At 38.9% G+C, this 25,846-nt stretch overlaps 1 long non-coding RNA gene across 3 annotated transcripts in view; it reads right to left on the bottom strand.

Moving 5' to 3' along the window:
• The window catches only part of LOC120885010 (uncharacterized), a 64,394-nt gene that overhangs the window by 19,132 nt on the left and 19,416 nt on the right, over positions 1–25,846 (bottom strand). The gene's annotated exons all lie outside the window — the stretch shown is intronic.

Here is a 25,846-nt window from a genome sequence, read left to right as displayed (position 1 = left end):
TTCTCTTCTCTTTCTTTTAGTCTCTCTCTCACACACATGCACTGCAAACACCATGTAGATTCAGTTTTCTTATACCCGTTGAGACCCCAATTGTTTCAACAGAACCCATAGATAAAGTTTTGGGGAATTTTCAAGACCTTAAGCACCTGTTAGGACCCAAAACCCATGTTGTCGTTCGTGAGCTCTACCCAGAAAAAAAGGTCCCATTCTCTAGCTTTCCAAACCCTGCCAGTTCAAAGAAGAAAAAAAAATGCACCCCAAACAAAGATTCTCAGGCAATATAAGATCCAATATTTTTTTTTTTTTTTTTTTTTTAAAGAGAGTGAGAGGAGAGAGAGAGAGAGAGAATTTCCAACATTTATTTTTTAGTTCTCGGCGGACACAACATCTTTCATCTTTCTTGGTATGTGGTGCTGAGGATCGAACCCGGGCCGCACGCATGCCAGGCGAGCGCGCTACCGCTTGAGCCACATCCCCAGCCCCCAAGATCCAATATTTTTGACAAATAGAACAAAATTTTAGTGGCCCCAAGTATGAGTATGATGGCAAATAGGAAAGGCTAAAAACTTCTTCAGGGCACATGACCCTGAGGAACATGGCTCTCTCTTAGCATAATAACTGAGTTCCTCCAGGACATACAATCCTGTCCATAGTGCCTCCACCATGGAAGGCAAAACATTACAAAAACAAAAAAACAGGGTCTATCATTTTAAGAGGGAAGTGACACAGGAAAAAATTTTTGGATCATGTATTACTAAGGGCAACTAATCCAACCAGCATATAAAGACCTCAAAATGTGGTCACTTGTGTGTGGAGGTTCACACGTACTCTGAGTCCTCTGGTAAGAGCAACTGGCAGGATTGAAGGAGTGGTCACCCATGGTTTTCCAGTCCACAGGGAACTGAGGGATACCTCAATTTGACTAAGGCAATGGAGGGATACCAAGGGATGCCAACGAAGGGATGCCTTCTTCCCCCTTTGTCTTTCAGATGGGTAATACTCCATCTGGCGCAAGTACTCCTTAAGTAGAATTTTGAAAAACTGGGATTTCTTTGACACTCAAGTCTCTAAAGAAGCAATGTCTGATATTTTTCTGTACCCAAGCTTGGCCTGAAAATCAGTTGCAGAGTGGGGAAAAATAGCCCCCTTGGGGAAGTATAAACTATAATACCATTTTAGACTTAAACTTAGATGGTAAAATGGAGGAAAAAGATGGTCACAGGTACACTATAGTGTACAAGCTTTTTTGCCTGGAGGCACAACCCAAAATTATGCAACCAATGTAGATGAGATTCTTCACTCTTGCTGCACTAACTGGCCACAGGAAAGCAGTTTCTCCTAGAAGAGGATCAAATACAATAAAGCCTTTTTCTAAGCCTTTATCCCCTCCTTATTCAGGGTTGGCAACAGAGCCCCAAAATCCTGAGGGAACATAAAACCAGGAGGAATGTATTCCAGCCTCCTTCCAATGGTACAGGTCACTTTTTCTCTGTAAGGCTTGGGACAAATTAAGACTGACCTAGGAAGATTCTCAGATGACCCTGATAAATACACTGCAACATTTCAGGGCCCTAACCAAATTTTGATCTAACCTGGAAGGATATAATGTTGTTACTGAACTAAATCCTCTCTAGCTCTGAACGCTCTGTGGGTGAATGATATATAGTGCAAATCCCAGAAGACCTACTCCTTCCAAATGAAGCAGACTCAGAAGAAACAGGCAGTTCCCCAGAAGGACCACAAACAAGATGCAGACAGTCACATGGGGTAATGGCAGGGAAAGGACTTTCAGAACTGTGTGCTTGAGGGCTTAAGGAGAACTACTAAATCTCTAAATCATTCCAAACTCTCTCTGATAACACATGGGAATGAAGAAACTTCCACAACCTTTTTTAAAAATTTTTAGTTGTAGTTGGACACAATACCTTTATTTTATTTATTTATTTTTATGTGGTGCTGAGAATCAAACTCAGTACCTCGAATGTGCTAGGTGAGTGCTCTACCACTGAGCCACAACCCCAGCCCCTTCCACAACCGTTTTAAAAAAGACTCGGGGAAATATTAATTAAACATACCTCAATGGACCCAAGTTTCCCAATGTAACAACTTAAAAAACAAATTCATAACTCAGTTACTGACATTATGAAAAGATTACAAAAATCAAATGTAGAAAAAGACACTGAAACTTTTTAGATGTCTCTTAAAAATTGACACTCATCATGGAAGGATTAGACAAACTGCAGATAGGGCAAAGGGGCGGGAGGGGATGGGAGGAGCCATGGGAGTAAGAAAGATGGTGAAATGAGATAGATATCATTACCCTAAGTACATGTATGAAGACATGAATGGTGTGAATGCAGTTTGTATACACCAGAGATATGAAAATTGTGTTCTATATGTGTAATATAAATCATAATGCATTCTTCTGACAATTATAATTAGAAGAAAATTTAAACCAAAAAAAAAAGAAAATGATTGGATTCTGAGAGTCTTAACCTAATCAGTGCATTAATCCACTGATAGGGTTAACTTGATAGCAACTGCAGGCAGGTAAGGTGCAGCTGGAGGAGGAATGCTTTGGGGGTATATATTTTGGGCTTGTTGAGCACAGTTTTCTCTGCTTCCTGGTTCTGTGCTCACAGCTGCTTTGCTCCACATGGTCTTCTGCCATGATATTCTGCCTCACCTTACGGCCCCATAGAATAGAGTCAGTCATCTGTGGACTAAGATCTGTGAAACTGTGAGCCCCAAAATAAAATTTTCCTCCTCTAAAAAAAAATGCCACTCATTCTTTTACAATTGAGACCAGAAGGAAGAGAAAGAAGAGGAGGAGAAGGACAGAAAGAAAGGACAAAAGAAAGGCAGCTGCCCTTTTGACACCTCTACAGAGGGCTAATTCCAAAGAAATTTGCCTTTCAAAGGAAAGGTCCTAGGAGTGGTATTGGTCCCACCATAGCCTGCTACAACAGTGGCCAAGAGGGACATTACAAAAAAAAGACTCCCCACAAAAGCAATGGAAGCAACCAGCACTCTTTCCTATCAGTGAAGGACTGCACTCAGAGGCAATGTCCCCAGTAGACCAATCCCTCACACCAAACAGTGCAACAACAGGACTAGTGGGCCCAGGGAATCCTTCTCAGGTTCCCAACGACTCAGACTGTCATTTCCACACAGGAGCCCAGGATGAATGTTACTGTTGAGGGAAGGGAAATAATTTCTGTCTCTATACTTGAGCCATTTTGCCTGTCCTCCTCTCAAACCCAGGCTCTCACACTATGACCACAAGAGGAGTCTCAGGAAAGCCTATGACTGGATATCTTGCCCATTCTCTTATCTTCTTTTGATATCATCTCTTCTAACATGTCTCTTTAAATTTTTTTGGTAGTTGTACATGGAGAGAATGTCTTTATTTGATTTATTTGTATGCACTGCTGAGAATCAAAACCAATCAGGCACCCGAGCTAGGCAAGGGCTCTGCCACCAAGCCACAGCCACACCCCTCTCACATGGCTTTTTGATAATGCCTGAAAGTCCAACTCTAATTGTGGAAAGAGATATTTTAAATTATCTAGGCACCACACTTCTAATGATACCAGAACTGGTACTATGTCTGCCCTTAGTAGAAATGGAGACTAACCCAGATGTCTGGGGTACATGGTGAAATAGGTGGAGATACAGGACCTGCTCCTGTCCAGATCTATCTCAAATATCCTGTCCTTTCCCCACCAAAACAGTATCCCCTGAAACCAGAAACTAAAAACTTATTGCAAGCTATAAGTGACAGGGCCTCTTAAGACGCTATAACAGGCCATGTAATATACTGTTGGGGAATGGAGACTAGTACAGGACCTCAATAAATAAAGGAGTGGTTTCCATATATTCAGTGATCCCCAATCCTTACACCTTATTATCCCAGATTCTTAAACATTCCAATTGGTTCCATTTTAGACATAAAAGGCATTTTACTCTAAACCTCTGCATAGGGATCCACAGTATTTGGTTGTTTTGAGGATGTCTCTGACAAGTCCATCCAATTGACCTTGACTGTTCGACCCCCTGCCTCAGGAAGTCCTGAGGCTGGCAGGCCAGCACCAAGGTGATCTGAGGCAAGCCAATTTGTCACTCTGCAGCAACCCAGTCTGCATGAAGTGGGGTGCCCACTGTAGAACTTTTCCAAATGCTAATTATCATAAGTTTGGACAAACAGCATTGATACTCCTTCCAATTCATAAAAACAATAAATAATTCTACTGAGAAAAAAATTAAGTTGAACAATAGCATTCCCAGATGCAAGACAGAATTTTGACTAGCAGTCCTGCATTTTAATAAATACTAAAGAAACCCATTTTAATAAATACTAAAGAAACCGTGCAATATGAAAGAAAATGTTGCCAAGTGGTCAATTTCACCTGGTGAAATAAAGAGTAACAACTGACATATTAAGACGTCATAAAATACATGGATACTTTTTTCTCTTTATGAATTCAAGACATATAAGGATGTATGAATTTTTTAAGCGTTTTGGTGATGGCTTTTCATGATAGATAGTTGCTGGCTCAGGGTGCCAGGGACATTATGGGGAGTGCTGCTAATGCAACAATCTGAGAGCCACTGGCACTCCAACCTCAGAGCTGCTAATACTAAGGGAGCTAGTTGTACTTTGCCTATTCATGATTGCATCTAAATGGACCCAAAGAAGCCTAAGATATGTGAGTATCTCCTCTCCTGATGCTAATTCTGAATTTCCTTCCTGCCCCATATATACCGGGACATGTGGGTTTTAATGCTTAGTGGGTGAGCAACATGCAGAAAGGGCACAAATGGAATGACTTCCTCTGTAAGCAGCCAAAACAAGTGTTCATGCAGGTTTACTCATCTGAGAGTTCTTCAGTTCTTCCAAATAATGTTCCCTCTGCATATCACCACGTGAGGCTACATCTGCCTGGAACAGGCCACATTTTCTTGCAGCAGTGCACTTTGTGGTTAGTTTTGAATCTGAGCTGCTGAGCCTTCTTTTGCACATCAACAATACTGCCTGATTCACTTTTCCTTGTTCTTTGGACTGAGGCTCTATTATATCTTGCAATTCGTATTTACACTTTTAGTAGTTATTCTTACTTCATGAAAGTAACTATACATACATATGTATACATGTGTGTGCAGTTATATGTGTGCACATTGGCATATATGCATATTTTTATTCAAATTACTAGTGTAACATTTTTGCTGATTATATATCGAATGATATTCTCCATAGAATGGTGATTTATGGGGTGGAATTTATTTCTAGTTACTGTGGGTATGCCATGGGATCAGGGAGTGTGAATAAGGAATAACTATAGGAATTAAGAAGACTATGAGAAGATATTGATCAAAATGGCCCCCACTGCTATTTAAGTGGTTTGGGAGTGAGGAAAAACATTATGATCCAATAATGGATGTCAGAGACTCATGAAGAACCAGAAATTATGGTGTTATAAAAAAAGTACAAGAAAGGATACATCACAGCCAAGGAACACTGGCAGCAAAGCAAGAGCAGCAGGAACACCCAACCACTGCAGATGGAAGGGCAGCTCTATAGGAAAGAGAAACACAGAAAATAAATTTTGTGCGTAAACACATGTAGAAGGCAGTCTGAACTTAGCTACTGAGGACAAACAACAGGCTGGTGTTTGAAAAGTGTTCCACATTTCTCGGTACTTGAATGTGCACCTAAACCTGAGGCCGAGATCCAGCTTGATGTGGTGATGTTGGATCTGGCACAAGTGAGAACCCAAGAGAGCACAGCAAATATTTCCACATAGTCCTATCCCCTGCCTAACTTTTGGCCTATGATAAAAAAAAAAAGGATCTTGCCTCACAATGGGGAGGGTGGGGAACTGAGATTGATTAAATGTTAGACTAATTGTTGTGATTCCCAAATCACCTCTCAAAGCCTAAGGAAAGTCAGAAAAGAAGATGATATGTCCCACCTCCTTCCAGCACATGCACTGAGTCTCTAGGAAGGGGTGTTATAAAAGAGGTTTTCAGGCAGGAATGGAGTAAAACTCTGCACACAGGCTTCCCTAATAAGTTTGATCAGCCATGGGCAGAGGTGACAACAATCCATGCAGAGTGTCTAAAATCCCAGAAAAATAGTCTCTTAATTCCAGAGCCTCAGCCAGAAAGCAAGCACACACACCAACTCCAAAAAGTTTTCAGGGAGCAACTAGCAGTGTTCCCGTTTCCTCTGATGTGAACTGCAGAGTAACTGGGAAGTACAGCCATGATTATTTCTGTGCCTATGTCCTCAGTGTTTCTTCCATTTTCCCACTAGTAAGTCTTTAATCCTCTACAGCCCAAACTTAAATCAGTAAGAGAAACGCTGACCAGAGAGTCCTGTACTCTTTCATGGAAATTTTCATTTCTTTAATACTTAGTATCTCAACCCATTCATGAACATCATTCCCATTATTCACTTTGATCAGTAGACATGCAGAGAACATGCTCAAAAAGTTTTGGGCTTTGTAAAAGTTTAGGGCTTTTCTCTGAAGTGGTTTCAGTTACTAGGAATTAGTGCCTTTTCTCAAAGTGGTGCTAGTTATAAGTAGCTAAGGTTCACACTCTGAGGAAGAATTAACACTTAGGTATTTGCCCAGTCCAGTTCCCTTAGAAAAGATAAAACATCTGAGTATCAGAGACAACATTTGGCTTTTGGTTCTTGGGGGTTGGCTTATTTCACATAGCATGATAGTCTCCAGTTCCATTTATTTACTGGCAAATGCCATAATTTCATTATTCTTTATGGCTGAGTAATAATCCATTGTGTGTATGTACTACATTTTCTTTATCCATTCATCTGTTGAAGGGTACCCAGGTTGTTTCCATAGCTTAGCTATTGTGAACTGAGATGATATAAACATTGATGTGGTTGCATCCCTGAACGCTGATTTTAAGTTCTTTGGGCATATGCCAAGAAGTGGGATAAATGTATACTCCATGTATGTATGATATGTCAAAATATATTCTACTGTCATGAATAACTAAAAAGAAAAAATAAACAAATTTTAAAAAGAGAAAACAGCTCGATAAAAAGTCCCTTGTACCTGGGCTATTATCCCAGTGGCTCAGGAGGCTGAAGATGAAGATGGCTGAAGATTTGAGTTCAAAGCCAGTTTCAGCAAATTAGTGAGCTCTAAGCAACTCAGCAAGACCCTGTCTCTAGAAAAAATATTAAAAAGGGCTGGGGATATGTCTCAGTGGTTAAGCAAGGGGTTCAATCCCCAGTAACCACCCACTCTCAAAAAACTACCTCGTATAATAGAAGAAATATCCATCCCAGCAGATGCACACAAATGTAAATGAGAGAGGGAGCTAAAAACATGGTATTCAGACAAGGTGGGGAGCTTGACTTCTGCGATTCCATGTACAAATATCTGATGGGCCAGACCCCATGTGGTGAAGCATATGAACAGCACATGATCAATATCCTAATTGGAGGGTAGCAGGGACCATGACCACCAATTCTCACTCTGATTAGATGTAGAAATTCCCCACTCTAAAAATCACCAGCCAATAGCTTTAAGGGTTACTCCAGCAATACCACATAAATGTGTAGGCAGCAGCAAATCAGCTGTAACACATTTGGGACTCCCACCCTGTGAAAGCTGTACTTTCTCTCTGTTTAAATTAAAGAAATTAATTCTCTCACATTACTCTACCCTCCATCATCCATGGGTCTCATTCTTCAGATCTGCAAGACAAAGAACCTACATCTCACTATGTCACAGATTTGGGGACTCATCTTGAATCCTTGGAAGGGGAAGTAAAACAAACAGAACTGTCACTTGAGTTTTCTGGAGTTTTATACTCCTTTTAGAGGGGCAAAAACCCATCTCTGTCCAAAAGAGGAATACTGGGTACCTGTCAGCCAATTAAAAGCCATGAGTGTGGCCTCCAGTGTAAAGACACTGATAACAGGCTTACTGGAGAAGGCTTGCTCAACTTCCTTCATCCCTGATGGTGAAATACTGGTGAAGTTTTGCTTCAGCTTCTCTTTGCAGAACACAAACCAGCTTGAATTGCCAACTTCAAGTGTCTGCTTTTTTTTCATTTTGTAACTGACTTGGTCCAATGGTGGAGGGTGCCCTCACCTGATTGATGCATTTTCTCAGATCCTGAGACAATGTCTTGGTCTGATCTGGTCTTTGTGAAAGAGATGACCCACTAATCCCCAAGAGTGTTAACCAAGTGGTCTGTGTCTCTTTCTTTACTTCTATGCTGGAAATTCCTCTCCTCACCCCTTCTCGTGCACTAGTATACCCAGGTACCTTGATATGTTCCTCCGAATTCCAACTATTTCACAAGGACCTGTAGATAAAGCTATGGGTAATACTTGAGTCCTTGAGATACTTTTAGAGCATAAACCTAGATCATATTCCTACTAACCACCTCTAGGGCAGGGGCCAATTTGGAAGGTTCTGGCCTCAATTCTCTAAGAGCTCATAGGCTAGACCCTAAGACCCAAGGTATAATACAAATAGTCAATATGCCTTTTCCGGCAGAAGGGACATGATTGTTTTTTCTCCTTAATTGGGGACATCACTCAGAGCATTATCTGGCCTGCCTCCCTGTCCAGACCACAGAGGGGGCAGGGAGCATGGGGAGTTGGGGCTTGTTTTGTTTTGATGAAAATATTTTGTGGGAAGAGTGGTGTTCAGGAATTATGTAAGGATTGTTTCGGGATGTGAATTTGAGAAAGGACAGCAGCAACCAGGAAGTTTCTGGAAGATAAATCATTTGGTATGGCAAGAGAGTACAAAGCTAAGGATTTAAACAAGTTATAGCGTGTCTAAGAAAGTTGCAGATGGCTCTTGCAAGGTAAATTTCATTCAGTTTTTGTATGTGATCAAGTTGTGTCTGTTGGGTTTTTTGTTTTTGAGGAGAGTGGTCTTAGGGGGTTGAGAGTCACACCTATTTTTGAGTCTTTTGAATGCTGCTTCATGGCTGGTTGCGGTTTTGGTTGCTGCAGTATGGTTTACGCCCTACGTGTGTATGGCTGTAGGTCACATACATCTGGGAGCTGGGTGTGTTTGTCTGTGATCTTTGAGTGCTGATGTAGGGCTTTATGGAATGGGGACATACATGGGCTTGGTACAGGCAGGAGGGTGGCATTGCTTGTGTTAAGCCAAAATGGGCTCTCGGGGTTTTTTGCAAGTTTTCACCTTGGTCCTTGGACGGAGCTCTTGAGAGCACGTGTTTGGTTCTTGGGTGTGTGCATGTTTCTGGTCACCTATCCTTGGGGTGTCAGCTCTACTGTGATAGTGTAAGCTGACAGTTGTTTGGCCAATTATGTTGTCACATGGGGGAAACTGGAGCATGTGGGCTATTATTCCTTGGGACATGGTTTGCCTGAGTGGTGGAATTCTAGTGGACATAGGAGGTTGTGTTGATGAGAGTAGATTGGTGTTTTGAGAAGACCTTGTTGATCTGATGCATGGAGGGTTGGATTCTGGTTTGTGCAGTGCACTGATGTTTCACCTTAGAGAGGCTATTAAATAACTTCACCATACTGAGTTAGGAATAATTCTCCCTCCAAAACTGTATCAATATATTGTTAGGCTCAACACAGTTTGCGTAGGGTTTACTGTAACCGACAGGAAATCATAGGATACAGAACCATGCTGACAAAAGTGACTAATCCACTAGGCCACAACCCTCTCCCATGGTTGTTCACGAGAAAGGGAAGGAACACCAGTTTACACTCCATGAGGAGACAAAGGAAGTAACAGGGGATGCCTTGTTCTTCCCTTCTTTTTTGTCATACGGATGGAAAATACTCCCTCTGCTATGTTAAACAGTTGAGATCAGTTTGATCCACAAGCTCTAAAAAAAGAAATGCCTGATACTGTTTTGCACCTAAGCCTGGCTCAAATATAAGCTGGAGGATGGGATAAAATGGCCTCCAAAGGGAAACAAACTATAACACTAACTCACAGCTAGACTTGTTTTTTATAAAAGGGAGGAAAATGGGCATAAGTCACTATGTGCAAGCTTTTTGCTGGATATCTGTCTGTAACGTGGGCTACATGACCACGTGCCCAGACCAGATCAAGATCAGAGAAAAAGCATCACTTTTAAAGCCAAGCCACTCTGGGAAATAAATGGCTGGTATTTTTGTACTCTGGCATTCTTATCTTTTAGTAAGTTCCTCCCTGCATGCTAGAGAAAGGGGACCACAAAGGGAAAGGGATCTGGAAAGGCTGACTGCACCAGGCCCCAGACCTTTTGAAGATGATTAAAAGGCATAAATTCTGCTTTGGGGACAATGTAGTAAGTGATATCCCAAATTACAAGGGACTCTATGAGACCCATTTGTTCTTATGCTTCAATTTATCCCTCACCATAAGGCCTCCTTCGGTTCCAAAAGCAGTGCCTCCAGTCCCTCAGCAGGATGGAGTTCAGTGTATTTTTAACAGTACTGACCTCTCTATTGCCCAATGATCATTAATTTCCTCTCAAGAATTCTCTTTTATAAAATGTATATTTTTGGATTCCTGGTCAATATGATATCTGAAGATTAAAATACACTGTGCTTTAATTTAGAAAAGGCTCCAGGCCCTTTCAGGGAAAACCCCCTAACTTACCTTTTCCATATGGGTTCCAAATAAATAAATCTGGGGCCATAAGAGGGGATATTTTTCATTTCTGGAGACAGGGCATATAATTCTTTGCCACCAGTGTGGAGAGGCCATAACTGGTTGGCCTATGTCTCCCTGGAAGCTTCAGTTGCACCGGGGATGCTAAGATGCCTCAGGTACATAAAAGCTAATCAAGAGCCAAAAGGGCAATGTCTGCAGCTCTCACTAAATTGAAACCTTTAACATCAGGAATAGTGGACAGCAGAGGGGCATCTGTTAGAAGGAACCTCTGTACATCTCTATGCCCATCTGGTTAAGGCACTCATGGAAACCACTACAGGGGAGTCCAAAAATTAACCCAGCAGGAAGACTCCTGGTAGGAGAGATCCTACAAATCACCAAGCTCTGCAAATTTTGAGAACCAATGCTGTCTTTTTGCAAGGAGAATATCGCTTTTATGTTAACCATTCTAGATTCAAGTCCACTTACATAACACTCCAATCAGATTGTAACTTATGAAGAAGATCTTTACAACTGGTGGACATCCCTGTGGGCTCAAATCCTTCAAAGATTGTGGCCTTTACTTGCCCATGGTCATGGTGTGTTTGATTTTGCTCTTTGGCCCATGTATATTAAATGCCTTGGTGATAGGCTGGGGTTGTTGCTCAGTGGTAGAATGCTTAGGTACCATTGACAGCACTGCATGTAAATAAAAAAATAAAATAAAGGTCCATCAACATCAAATATATTTTTAAATGCCTCGGTGAAATTTATCCCTTCTCATCTGGAAGCTATCAAGTTCCAGAGAGATGGTGATAGAGATGGGGCTGCAGGTGCATTATTAAGGTCCTCTAGATAAACCCATTGAAGAGGTTGGCTATTTGCCAGAGCCAGAGGAAGGTGGAGTGGTCATCAACCAAATTCCAAAATAGCAGTTAGGGCTATTTCTTCAGAAGAGGGAATAAGAGCAGGAACTAGAAACATGACACATGGGGCAGCGACCTCAACTGCTACAATTGCATGTACAAAGTATCTAATGGGCACGTGAACAAGCACATGAACAGGACTTGATCGACATCCTGATTGGAGGGTGGTGGCCATCATCATAGAATGTCTTTCTCTTATTGGATGTAGAGACTCCACTCCCTGAAAGTCATCCACAAAGGCTTTAAAAGTCACCTGAAGAAACAACAATATAAACCCCTCACAATAGCAACTCAACAACAACCCATGTGGAACCCCTCCCACGGGGGAGCTGCACTTCTATGTTTAAAGAAAGAAAAATAATTTCTGTCACTATATGACTGAAAGTCTCATTCTTTATATCCACAAGAGAAAGAACCTACACCTCAAAGCAACAGGAGAAAGCAAGTGAGGAAATTCTCCCAATACCTCACAACAATAATTCCAAAACTGACCACGTAGACAATGCCTTAGAAGAAATGCGGGATGAAGACTCTAGAAAGCCAATATTTTTAAATGATCCATGAACTACAAGAAGATCTAAGCAAGAATTAATAGAAAAATACAGGAAACGAAAAATTATCTCAGTAAAACAGATTCTGAGAATGCACAAAACAAAAATCCAAGAAATGACAGGCTCAATAAATCCAAGTACAAACTTCATTGAAAGCATCACCCAACAGATTACACAACAGAGAACACAAGAGTTTCAGGCCCTAACGACAGTGTATATGATATTAAAAACAGAAACAAAAGACAACAAAACAGAATATTCAAGAAATCTAGCACTATATTAAAAGACCAAACCTAAGAATGAATCACTGACAATGAGGAGAGTGGTGAGATACAATCTAAGGTTATGAATCACCTATTCAATGAAATAACATCAGAAAATATTTCCAGACCTTGAGAATGAGATGGAAATGCACATTCTGAACCCCAAGTGGACAAGACCAATTCAGATACTCTAATTATAATCAAAATGTAATATTATAACATATAATTATATTATAATTATGAACTATAATTAAATTATAACATTATAATTAAAATAGAAAATACACAGAAAAGGTACAATTTCAAAAGACTTAATAGGAAAATTTGAAACTCACAGTTATTGTGCAGTCAATAAGAATTTCTGCTATTTTCTTCACACAAACCCTCCCAATTAATGAGGGATTGGAACAATGTATATCACACCCTCAAAGAATATACTTGCCAACCAAGATTGCTATGTCCAGTAAAGGTATCCTTCATAGCTGATGAAGAAATAAAAACCTTCCAAGAAGTACTAACCAAAAGAATTCATGACTACTAAGATAGCACTACAGAAAAGCTTCAACAAATGCTACACCCAGAAGAAATAAAACAATCAGATACCACAATGGATGAGTCTCATTGGAAGAGAAGCCCAGTAAAGGAGAACCAGGACCAAATGAAACATTAGAAATAAAAGGGGAGAAAATTACTGTTATCTCTCTACAGAAACACTGGATGTAGTTGGTCTCAACTGTTCAACCAAAAGCAACAGACTGGCAGGGAGGACCAAAACCATGACCCATCTTTGTTTTTTCTAAGAGACCACCTTAAAGACAAATACATCCAAAGCATAAAGGAAAACAATGGGAAAAAGATAAATCTGTGCAATTAGACACCAAAAATAAACATGCACAGTTATACTTTTATATGACAAAGCATACCTCAAGGCTCAAGATGAGGCAGAACATCATGGCAGAAGAGTGTGGCAGAGAGAAACAGCTTACATGGTATCAGGAAGCAGAGACTCACTCCACAGGCTAAATACAAATATGTATTCCCAAGCTACATCCCAATTCCCACCTCGTCCATCCACACCCTACTACTTCAGTTACCACTCAGTTAATCCCTATCAAGAGATTAATTCACTGATCGGGTTAAGACCCTTACAAACCAATCATTTCTCCTCTGAAAATTAGTTCATTGTCTTACACGTGAGCTTTCAGGGGACACCAAGTCAAAACCATAACACTTACCAAAAAGACTTTTGCTAAAAAGAAATGGAATTATGGCTCAGTACTGCAGCACTAGCCTGGCATATGTGGAGCATTGGATTTGATTCACAGCACCACAAAAAATAAGTCAATAAAAATAAAGGCATTGTGTCCACCTACAACTAAGTATTATTTTAAAAAAAGAAGTACTACATAAAAATAAATAAATAAAATAAAGGTTTTGTGTCCATCTACAACTAAAAAAATATTTTAAAAGAGATATAATTTTTATAAATATTAATGCGCCAATCAATGATAAGGGTTTGTACATAAACCCTTATCAATATTAAGAATTAAATAGATCACAATACAATAATACTGGGTCATTTCAACACACCTCTGTCACCACTAGATAGATCATCCAGACATAAGATAAGTAAAGGCTTTTTGGAACTGAAAAAATACTATTAATCAAATGGATCTAACAGACATTGATAAAATATTTCATCCATCAATGACTAAACTCACTTTCTTCTCAGCAGCACATAGAACATTTTATAAAATAGTTCATATTTTAGGTCACAAAACAAATATTAGTAAATAAGAAGAAAAACAAAATAATTCCTTTCATATTATCAGGTCATAGTGGAATGAAATCAGAACTCAATTACATGAAAAAAAACATGAACTACTCTAACACTTAGAGATTACATAATACGTTTTTGAGTGTTCCATAGATAGCAGAAGAAATAGGAGAGAAATTTTTAAATATTATTAGAAACCAGGGAGAACAGTGATAGAAAATATCAAAATCTCTGGCAGAGTATGAGGTATTTCTAAGAGGAAAGTTTCTAGCACTGAGTTCATGTATTTAAAAAACAGATGCCAAAAGAATAATCTAAATTTACTCTTCAAAGCCCTAGAAAAAGAACAACACACTAATAACAAAAGTAGTAGAAGACCGGAAATTATTAAAGCCACAGCCAAAATCAATGAAATTGAGAATAACAAAACAAAAATATAATGTGAAGCAATGGGTGACCAAAGAAACAAAACTTGTTTTTTTTGGAAGGGTAAACAACAGTAATAAATCCTTAACCAAACTACCAAGGATAAAGAAGGTTATCAAAAGTCTTCCAACAAAGGAAAGCCCAGGACTGAGCATATTCTCAGCCACGTTCTTCTACCAAACCTTCTAATAAGAACACAAATCTGGCTCAAATACTTCCACAATACAGAGTAGGAGGGAACACTGCCAAGTTCATTCCATGAGGCCTGTATCACCAAAATACTAAACTAAGACAAAGACACTCCAAGGAAAGACAACAACAAGCTAACCCCCTTATTTTAGCCACCTTTTCTACTACTGTGATTAAAAGTCCTGACAAGAACTATTTTAGTCAACATTTCATTTGGGTGCTCATGGTTTCAGAAGTCTCAGTCCATAGACGGAACAACATGGAAGAACAGTGTGAAGGAGGGAAGTGGTTCACATGATCATCAGGAAGGAGCAGGGGAAGTCCACTCACCAGATATGAAATATATACCCCAAAGGCACACCCCCCAGTGATCCACCCACTCCAGCCACAGCCTACCCACCTTCAGTTACCACTCACAGTTAATCCCATCAGCAGGATTAATTCACTGATTCAGTTAAGGCTCTCACAACCCACTCATTTCTCCTCTAAGCCTTCCTGCATTGTCTCACACATGAGCTTTTGGGGGACACCTCACATCCAAATCATAACAATCTTTGATGAACCCAGATGCAGAAGTTGTTAATAAAATATTGGCAAATCACATACAAAAACAGTGCATGATGATCAATTACTGTACATCTGGGGTTCTAGCTCATCGGTAGAATGCTTGGGTACCACGTGTGAGGTTTAGGGTTCTATCCTCAGCACTACATAAAAATAAATAAATAAAATAAAGGTTTTGTGTCCATGATGATCCAGGGGGTTTCATCCCAAGGATGCTAGGTTGGTTCAACATATGAAAATAAATAAATGTAATTCACCACAAAAACAGGGTTAAAGAAAAGAAACATGATTATCTCAATAGTTGCAGAAAAAGCACTTGAGAAAGTATAGCACCCATTCATGTTTAAAACACTAGAGAGGCCAGGGATACAAGGAACCTCCCTCAACATTGTAAAGGATACAGATGACAAACCCAAGGACAACATCATAATGAACAGAGGAAAACTGAAAACATTTCCTCTAAAACAGGAACCATAAAGAAGGTCCACTCTCACCACTCCTATTCAACATAGTCCTTGAAATGGGAGCCACAGCAATCAGGCATGAGAAGGAAATTAAAAGGATACAAATAGGAAAAGAGCTCAAATTATTTCTAATTACATTCAGAAGTCACAAAAAAGTCTCCAGAAGACTTCTAGAGCTGATTAGCAACTTCAGGAAGTAGCAGGATACAAGATCAATGTACAAAAACCAATCACTTTCTTATATACTCCAATAATAAATCTGCCAAAATGAAATTAGGAAAATTATCCCATTTACAATAACATAAAAAAAATTGGGGAATTAATCTAACAAAGGAGGTAAAGAACCTCTATGATAAAAATGACAGAACATAAAAGAAAGAAGTTGAAGAAGAAAAAAGAAGATAGAAAGACCTTCCATGTTCTTTTTTTAGATTTCATTTTTTAAAATTTTATATATTTATTTTTTACATGAACTCTATTATTATTATTATTTATTATTATTATTTGCATTACAATTCTTAATACACGTTTACACCTCTATTTATCATATCTCTGTATATAAGATATGTTGACACCAAGTTCACATTTTCATACATGTATTTTGTATAATGATGAGGATCTCTTTCCACCATCCATGCAATTCCCCTTCTCTCTCCCTTTCCCTCCCACCCCTCTTCCCTATCTAGAGGTAATCTTTTTCCCATGCTCTTCCTTCCTACCCAATTTTGTGTCACCCACCCACCCTTATATCAGAGAAGACATTCGGCATTTAATTTTGGGGGATTGGCTAACTTCACTTAGCATAATCTGCTCTAATGCAATCCATCTCCCTGAAAATGCCATGATCTTATTTTTTTATGCTGAGTAGTATTCCATTGTGTATAAATGCAACATTTTTTATCCATTCATCCATTGAAGGACATCTAGGTTGGCTCCATAGCTTAGTTATTGTGAATTGTGCTGCTATAAACATTGATGTGGGTCTGTCCCTGTAGTATGCTGTTTCTAAGTCCTTTGGATATAGTCCAAGAAGAGGAATAGCTGGTTCAAATGGTGGTTCCACTCACAGATTTCCAAGGAATCTCCATACTGCTTTCCAAATTGGCTGCACCAATTTGCAGTTCCACCAGCAGTGTATGAGTGTACCTTTTTCCCCTCATCCTCGCCAGCACTTGTTGTTGTTTTTCTCCATAATGGCTGCCATTCTGACTGGAGTGAGATGATATCTTAGAGTAGTTTTAGTTTTCATTTCTCTGATTCCTAGAGATAATGAGCATTTTTTCGTATATTTGTTGATTGATTGTATATCCTCTTCTGAGAAGTGTCTGTTGAGGTCCTTGGCAAATTTATTGACTGGATTATTTGGTTTTTTGGTGCTTATCTTGTTGAGCTCTTTAAACACCCTACAGTTTATAGCTCTATCTGATGTGTGAGGGGTAAAAATTTGTTCCCAGGATGTAGGCTCCCTATTCACCTCACATATTATTTCTTTTGCTGAGAAAAAACTTTTTAGTTTGAATTCATCCCATTGTTGATTCTTGGTATTAATTCTTGTGCTATAGGATTCTTATTAAGGAAGTTGGGGCTTAGCCCCATGTGATGGAGATTAGGGCCTACTTTTTCTTCTATTAGACACAGAGTTTCTGGTTTAATTCCTAGATCCATGATCCATTTTGAGTTAACTTTTGTGGCTGGTGAGAGATAGGGATTCAATTTCATTTGTTGCATATGGATTTCCATTTTTCATATGGATTTCCATTTTTCACAGTACCATTTGTTGACGATGCTATTCTTTCTCCAGTGCATTCTTTTGGCACCTTTGTCTAATACAAGGTAGTTGTAATTTTGTGGATTAGTCTCTATGTCCTCTATTTTGTATCATTGGCCTACCAGCCTGTTTTGGTGCCAATAACATGCTGTTTTTCTTACTATTGCTCTGTAGTATCGTTTAAGGTCTGATATAGCAATACCACATTTCACTCTTCCTGATTAGAATTGTTTAGCCATTCTGGGTCTCTTATTTTTCCAGATGAATTTCACGATTGCTTTTTCTGTTTCTATGAGGAATGCCATTGGGATTTTGATTGGAATTGCACTGAACCTGTATGGTGCTTTTCGTAGTATGGTCATTTTAATAATATTAAGTCTGCCTATCCATGAACAAGGTAGATGTTTCCATCTTCTAAGGTCTTCTTCTATTTCTCTCTTTAGGGTTCTATAGTTTTCATTGTATAGTCTTTCACCTCTTAAGTTGATTCCCAAGTATTTTATTTTCTTTGAGGATATTTTGAATGGGGTAGTTTTCCTCATTTCCTTTTCAGAGGATTTGTCACTGATATACAGGAATGCTGTTGATTTATGGACATTGATTTTATATCCTGCCACTTTGCTGAATTCATTTACTAGTTCTAGAAGTTTCTTGGTAGAGTTTTTTGGGTCTTCTAGGTATAGAATCATATCATCAGCAAATAGTGCTAGTTTAAGTTCTTCTTTTCCTATAATTATTATTTTAATTTCTTTCATCTGTCTAATTGCTCTGGCCAGTGCTTAGAGACTATGTTGAATAGAAGCGGTGAGAGAGGGCATCCCTGCCTTGTTCCAGATTTTAGAGGGAATGTTTTTCTCCATTTAGAATAATACTGGCTTTTCATAGATAGCTTTAACAATGATGAGGTAAGTTCCTGTTATGCCTAGTTTTTCTAGTGTTTTGAATGTAAAGGGGTGCTGTATTTTGTCAAATGCTTTTACTGTGTCTATCGAGATGATCATATGGTTCTTATCTTTAAGTCCATTGATGTGATGAATTTCATTTATTGATTTCCATATGTTGAACCAACCTTGCATCCCAGGCATGAATCCCACTTGATCATGGTGCACTATCCTTTTGACATCTTTTTGTATCTGATTTGAGAGAATTTTATTGAGGATTTTTGCATCTATATTCATGAAGATATTGGTCTGAAGTTTTCTTTCTTTGAGGTGTCCTTGCCTGGTTTTGGGAATCAGGGTAATATTGGCTTTGTACAATGAATTTGGAAGTACTCTTTCTTTTTCTATTTCCTGAAATAGATTGTAGAGTATTGGTATTAGTTCTTCTTTAAAAGTCTTGTAGAATTCAGCTGTATATCTGTCGGGTCCTGGGCTTTTCTTGGTTGGTAATCTTTTGATGGTTTCTACTATTTCCCCACTTGATATTGCTCTGTTTAAGTTGTATATATCTTCCTGACTCCATCTGGGCAGATCATATGACTTAAGGAATTTATTGATGCCTTCACTATCTTCTATTTCATTAGAGTATAAGGTTTCAAAATAATATCTAATTATCTTCTGTATTTCTGTAGTGTCTGCTATGACATTGCCTTTTTCATCCCGTATGCTAGTAATTTGGGTTCTCTCTCTTCTCTTCATTAGCATGGCTAAGGGTATGTCAATCTTATTTATTTTTTCAAAGAACCAACTTTAATTTGTCAATTTTTTTCAATTATTTCTTTTGTTTCAATTTCATTGATTTCAGCTCTAATTTTAATTATTTCTTGCCTTCTACTGCTTTTGCTGCTGATTTGTTCTTCTTTTTATAGTGTGAAGTCATTTATTTGTTGGCTTTTTTTTCTTGTAAGGAATGAACTCCATGCAATGAATTTTCCTTTTAGTACTGCTTTCAGAGTGTCCCAGAGATTTTGATATGTTCTGTCTGTGTTTTCATTTACCTCTAAGAATTTTTTAATTTCTACCTTGATGTCTTCTGTAACCCATTGTTCATTCAGTAGCAAATTGTTCATTCTCCATGTGATGTAGGAATTTTTCTTCCTTATTTTATCATTGATTTCCAATTTCATTCCATTATGATCAGATAAAATGCATGGTAGCATCTCTACTCCTTTGTATTTGCTAAGAGTTGCCCTGTGGCATAATATATGGTCTATTTTTGAGAAGGATCCATGTGCTGTTGAGAAAAAAGAGTATCTGCTTGATGTTGGTTGATATATTCTATATATGTCAATTAAGTCTAAGTTATTAATTGTGTTATTGAGTTCTATAGTTTCTTTATTCAACTTTTGTTTGGAAGATCTGTCAAGTGGTGAGAGACAAGTGTTAAAATAACCCATGATTATTGTGTTGTGGTCCATTTGACTCTTGAACTTGAAAAGAGTTTGTTTGATAAATATAGCTGCACCATTGTTTGGGGCATATATATTAATGATTATGTCTTGTTGGTGAAAGGTTCCCTTGAGCAGTATGTAGTGTCCTTCTTTATCCCTTTTGATTAACTTTGGCTTGAAGTTTATTTTATTTGATATGAGAATGGATACTTCTGCTTCCTTCCCAGGTCCATGTGAGCTGTATAATTTTTCCCAACCTTTCACCTTCAGTCTGTGTATGTCTATTCCTATAAGATGAGTCTCCTGTAAGTAGCATATTCTTGGATCATTTTTTAAGAGAGTCTACTTGCCTATGTCTTTTGATTGGTGAGTTTAAGCCATTAACATTTAGATATGTTTTGTATTTCCAGCCATATTTGTTTATTTGTGTTATTTAACTTGATTTGTTTTCCTCTTTGATTAGTTTTCCCTTTACTGTACTACCTTCCTACTGTTGATTTTCATTGTTATTTTTCATTTCCTCTTCATGTAATGTTTTGCCAAGGATGTTTTGAAGTGCTGGTTTTCTAGCTGCAAATTCTTTTAACTTTTGTTTATCATGGAAGGTTTTTATTTCATCTTCAAACCTGAAGCTTAATATTGCTGAATACAAGATTCTTGGTAGGAACTCATTATCTTTCAGAGTTTGAAATATGTTGTTCCAGGATCTTCTAGCTTTCAGAGTCTGTGTTGAAAGATCAGCCGTTAACCTAAGTGGTTTACCCCTAAATGTAATCTCTTTCCTTTCTCTTGTGGCTTTTAAAATTCTCTCCTTGGACATACAATCAATCAACAAGTACATGAAAAAATGCTCACCTTCTCTAGCAGTCAGAGAAATGCAAATCAAAACCACCCTAAGATACCATCTCACTCCAGTAAGATTGGCAGCCATTAGGAAGTCAAACAACAACAAGTGCTGGCGAGGATGTGGGGAAAGGGGTACTCTTGTACATTGCTGGTGGGACTGCAAATTGGTTCGACCAATTTGGAAAGCAGTATGGAGATTCCTGGGAAAGCTGGGAATGGAACCAACATTTGATCCAGCTATTGCCCTTCTCGGACTATTCCCTAAAGACCTTAAAAGAGCGTACTACAGGGATACTGCCACATCGATGTTCACAGCAGCACAATTCACAATAGCTAGACTGTGGAACCAACCCAGATGCCCTTCAATGGATGAATGGATTAAAAAAATGTGGCATTTATACACCATGGAGTATTATTCTGCATTAAAAAATGACAAAATCATGGAATTCGCAGGGAAATGGATGGCACTAGAACAGATTATGCTTAGTGAAGCTAGCCAACCCCTAAAAAACAAATACCAGATGTCTTCTTTGATATAATGAGAGCAACTAAGAATAGAGTAGGGAGGAAGAGCAGGAAGAAAATATTAACATTAAACAGAGACACGAGGTGGGAGGGAAAGGGAGAGAAATGGGGAATTGCATGGAAATGGAAAGAGACTCTCATTGTTATAAAAAACTACATATAAGAGGTTATGAGGGGAAAGGGGGAAAAAAACAAGGAGAGAAACGAATTACAGTAGACGGGATAAAAAGAGAAATGGGGGGGAGGGGGGATAGTAGAGGATAGGAATGATAGCAGAATACAACAGTTACTAGTATGGCATTATGTAAAAATGTGTATGTGTAACCGATGTGATTCTGTAATCTGTATTTGGGGTAAAAATGGGAGTTTATAACTCACTTGAAACTAATGTTTGAAATATGATATGTCAAGAGCCTTGTAATGATTTGAACAACCAATAAAAAAAATAAAATAAAAATAAATAAATAAATAAAATTCTCTCCTTGTTCTCTCTGTAGGGCATTTTCATTATAATGTGTCTTGTTGTGGATCTCTTGTGATTTTGTACATTCGGTATCCTGTAGGCTTCTAGGATTTGGGTTTCCATTTCATTCTTCATGTCTGGAAAGTTTTCTAAAATAATTCATTGAGCAGATTGCTCATTCCTTTGATTTAGACCTCTATTCCTTCCTCTATCCCAATAACTCTTAAATTTGGTATCTTTATGCTTTCCCAAAATTCTTGGATATTCTCCTCATGGTTTCTTATCAGTCTCTCTGTGCTGTCTACACTTTTTTCAAGATGGTATACTTTGTCTTCGTTGTCTGATATTCTATCTTCTAAGTGTTTTACTCTGCTGGTGATACTCTCATTTGAGTTTTTAATTTGGTTTATTATTTCCTTCATCTCGAAGATTTCTGTTTGGATTTTTTGTATAACCTCTATCTCCCTGTAGAGTTGGTCTTTTGCTTCTTGGATTTGTTTATGTAATTCATTGTCAAAGTGATCTTTTGTTGTCTGCATTTGATGTATAAAGTCTTCCTTGAGACTCCAGATCATATGAACCATGTATATCCTGAAATCATTATCTGACATTCTTTCTGCTATAGCTATACCTCCTCTAATGTTGAATTGTCCTGCATTGTTTTTGGTCCTTTCTTTCCATCTTTTCATGTTGCTCATGTTTATTTCCTGCTCTGTGTGACTGTTTGTTATTGTTTTTCCCCTATAGATTTGTATTGCTCTTGTATAGTTCTGAGATCTCTCTTTTATTATGGGAGACAATGTAAACACTTCCCAATATCAACTACACATCATCTATGAGCTAGTTTTTGTTATTAATATATTTATAGTTAGTCTCTATGTCTAGAGATGTTGGATTCAATTATAATTTAAAATATATTCATTAGTTTCATAAAAGGCATACAGTTTCTGGTGGCGTATAGAGAACTGAGGGTCGGACATAGGACGTTATGTTAAGGGGGAAAGATGTGATGGTGTGGGGTTAATATATCTTAGCTACTTTAGAGGAGAACTCTAATGAAGGGGGTTATTAGCAGGAGAATAGACAGGAGGTACTTTAGGGTAGTTAAGTATGTGGGAGGAAAATAAAAAGCATAGAAACAAACCCCTATTTGCATTTAGTAAATTACACTTAGTAGAAATAATAACACTTGGGAAGTTGAGAGAAGAAGAGAAGGAGGAAGAAAAGTAAAAAGAAGAAGAAAAAAGAGGGAAGAGATAGAAAGAAATGAATGAAAAAGAGATATGAAAAGAGAGAAGAAAAGGATAAAAAGAAAAAAGGAAAGAAGGGAAAAAATGCACTCTTAGAATTCTGTTTTCTTCTCAACCAGTAGGTGGCATCGTGCATTCCAGGTTTAGTCACTGCCCTCAGGGTGGGAAGCAATCCATGTGAGGCGGGTCTCTCTCCCCTGCTGGGTGCCTCTTCAATCCCAGTCTCTTTGGGTTGCTCCCAGACTCTATCCCCCTCACCTCTCCTGCCCACCAGGCCCAATTGATGGATCTCTTGTCCACAGCCCTGGGTTCAGTCTGGGTGTGTGGTACCCTGGCCACCAGCGCTCCTGATCAACTGAGCACTATCTCTGTGTTGTGTAGTCACCAAGTCATCACAGCTGTGGAGAGGGAGAGTTGAAACCGGCAACCTGTTCTGACTTATTCCCTCTGATAGCTATGCCCACCGAGAGCTGGCGAAAAAGGTTTTGGGTTATCACAGGTGGGGAAGGGTGAGTTGGAGATCAGGCACCTTCTCAGTTGCACTTGGCTCTGATATTCACACACACCAAGAGCTGGTGAGAATGGTTTTGAGTTATCACAACTGGGTAGAGGGGAGGGGGCTGGGACTCACACACCTGTTCAGATGCCCATCACGCTGACTGTTACACCCACCAAAAGTTGATGAGGTAGATTTTCCAAGATGGCGACCACCCGTTTCTGCACAAGGATGTCAGGTGAGGAGGAGGGAGCTGGGCTGTTCTGTTCCTATGGTATGTCCAGGATTTGGTCCTCGGTCTGGTGCCCTGTGGTGACGGGGTCGCTCTGACCTGCTCCAGCCCTGAAGGATCAGTAACCCTGCATCTCCACGCTGCCAGAACTCTGTGGGGCTCAAACTCCACCCATCTGCAGTGGGTTCCAGCTCTGGTCTGATGGCCGGCTTCCCCAGCAAAGAGTGACTCCGATTTCCCCATGTCCTGGGCTGGGCTTGCAACAAACTGCTGTTTAAAATCCTGTCACTTGCTCCATGAAGCTTAAATTCATTAATGAGAGCCCCAAAGTAAAAATATTTAGTTATTTTCCTGTCTTACATTCTTTCTTAGCACCTTTATTATGAACCTTTGGGGCAGCCACTCATTCCATGTTCATAGATAGGCAGAATTAATATAATTAAAATGCCATACTAGCAAGAGAAATATAAAGACTCAATTCAATTCCCATCAAAATACCAATGACATTCCTCACAGAATTAGCAAAAAGTAGTTCGAAAACCCATTTGGAAAAATATCACAATAGCCAAAGTAATCTGGAGCAAAAAGAGCGATGCTGGAGGCATCACAATACAGGACCTCTAATTATACTGCAGAGCTAGAGTAACAAAAGTAGCACAGAACTATTACTAAAACAAACATGAAAACCAAGGGAATGAGACAGAAGACATAGAGAAACCCCACACAAATACAGCTATCTGATACTAGACTAAGGTGCCAAACCACACACTGGGGAACAGACAAACACTAAACACACACTTTTCAAAAGAAGCAATACAATGGCCAACAAATATAGGGAAAATTTCCACATCTATAGCAATAGGGAAATTCAAATGCAAACTACATCAAGATTTCATCTCTCTCCAGTCAGAATGACAATTATCATGAATACAAACACTACATACTAGCAAGAATACTGGAGAAAAGGTACTCTCACTTATTTTGTGTAGGATTGCAAATTAGTGCAACCACTCTGGAAAGAGGTATGGAGATTGCCCCCCCAAATTATAACTATAGTCCAAAGTTCTAATATCAGCATACTGTACGGATGTAGCCACACCAATGTCTATTGCAGAGCAATTCAAAATAGCCAAGCTCAACATTGGTGCCCTTAAAACAGATGAATGGATGAAGAAAATGTGATGTGACATATACATTTACATATAGGTACATATTACATGAATGTGCACACATATATATATGATACATATACACACAATAGAGTATTACTCAGCCTTCAGAAAGAATAAAATTGTTACATTTGTCAGCAAATGTTTGGAACTGCAGATGATCCTGCTGAGTGAAGTAAGCCAGATCCAGGCAGTCAAAGGGTAAGTGTCTCCTCTGATATGCAGAAACTAGTCCAAATAAGGAAAAAACGAGAAAAAAAGGGGGTGAGACTCTATCAAAAGAGAAGATAAGAGAAGTAGAGACAGGGGACTGATGGAGAGGGAGGAGGGATGGAATAAAGGAAGAACATTAGAATGAATCAAACCTAAATTTCCAATGTACATATATGAATACATCACAGTGATTCTCATAAATATGTGCATCTGCAAGTCAGTAATCTTAAAAGAACTGTAAGTAAATAGCAGAAAGATCAGAAGAATAGGAGGACAGGGAAAGTGGGAGGGAGGAGAAAAGGGGAAGGAAAACCACTGGGGATTGAATTACAGCAAATTATATTCCATATTTTATAAGTATGTTGAAATGAGCCTAATGTCATGTGTAACTAAAAATAACCAATAAAACTTGTGAGTAATCAAAAAAAGATGACAGATTTGAGAAAGGCTGCATTTCTATTACTTCATGGCTTGCAATTCAAGGAGTGGGACTACTGCTTCTCAGTGAGTTGGGAAAAGGGGAATTCGCTGAAACCCAATATCAAATCTGAGACCCTTAGAGACCCACAAATTCAGGTGCTTTGAACAAATGAAAAGAAAAGATACACTGGAGCCAAGCCAGTGCCATCTATGTGTGATAGTGGCACTGCCACCCCACAGAGGGGAGGGATAACACAAACACAAAGGATAATGTTGGCACGGGAAACCTGCAAGCCGCAGAGCCTCTGAAACTGCCCACACAGCCAACTGGTGTTTGAAAAGTGCTCTGTGAT

This window comes from Ictidomys tridecemlineatus, chromosome 13 (assembly GCF_052094955.1).
Source record: "Ictidomys tridecemlineatus isolate mIctTri1 chromosome 13, mIctTri1.hap1, whole genome shotgun sequence".
In the NCBI taxonomy this organism is placed as follows: Eukaryota; Metazoa; Chordata; class Mammalia; order Rodentia; family Sciuridae; genus Ictidomys; species Ictidomys tridecemlineatus.
Note: the sequence above shows the minus strand (reverse complement) of the source record. Positions and strands in the feature narration are given on the sequence as shown.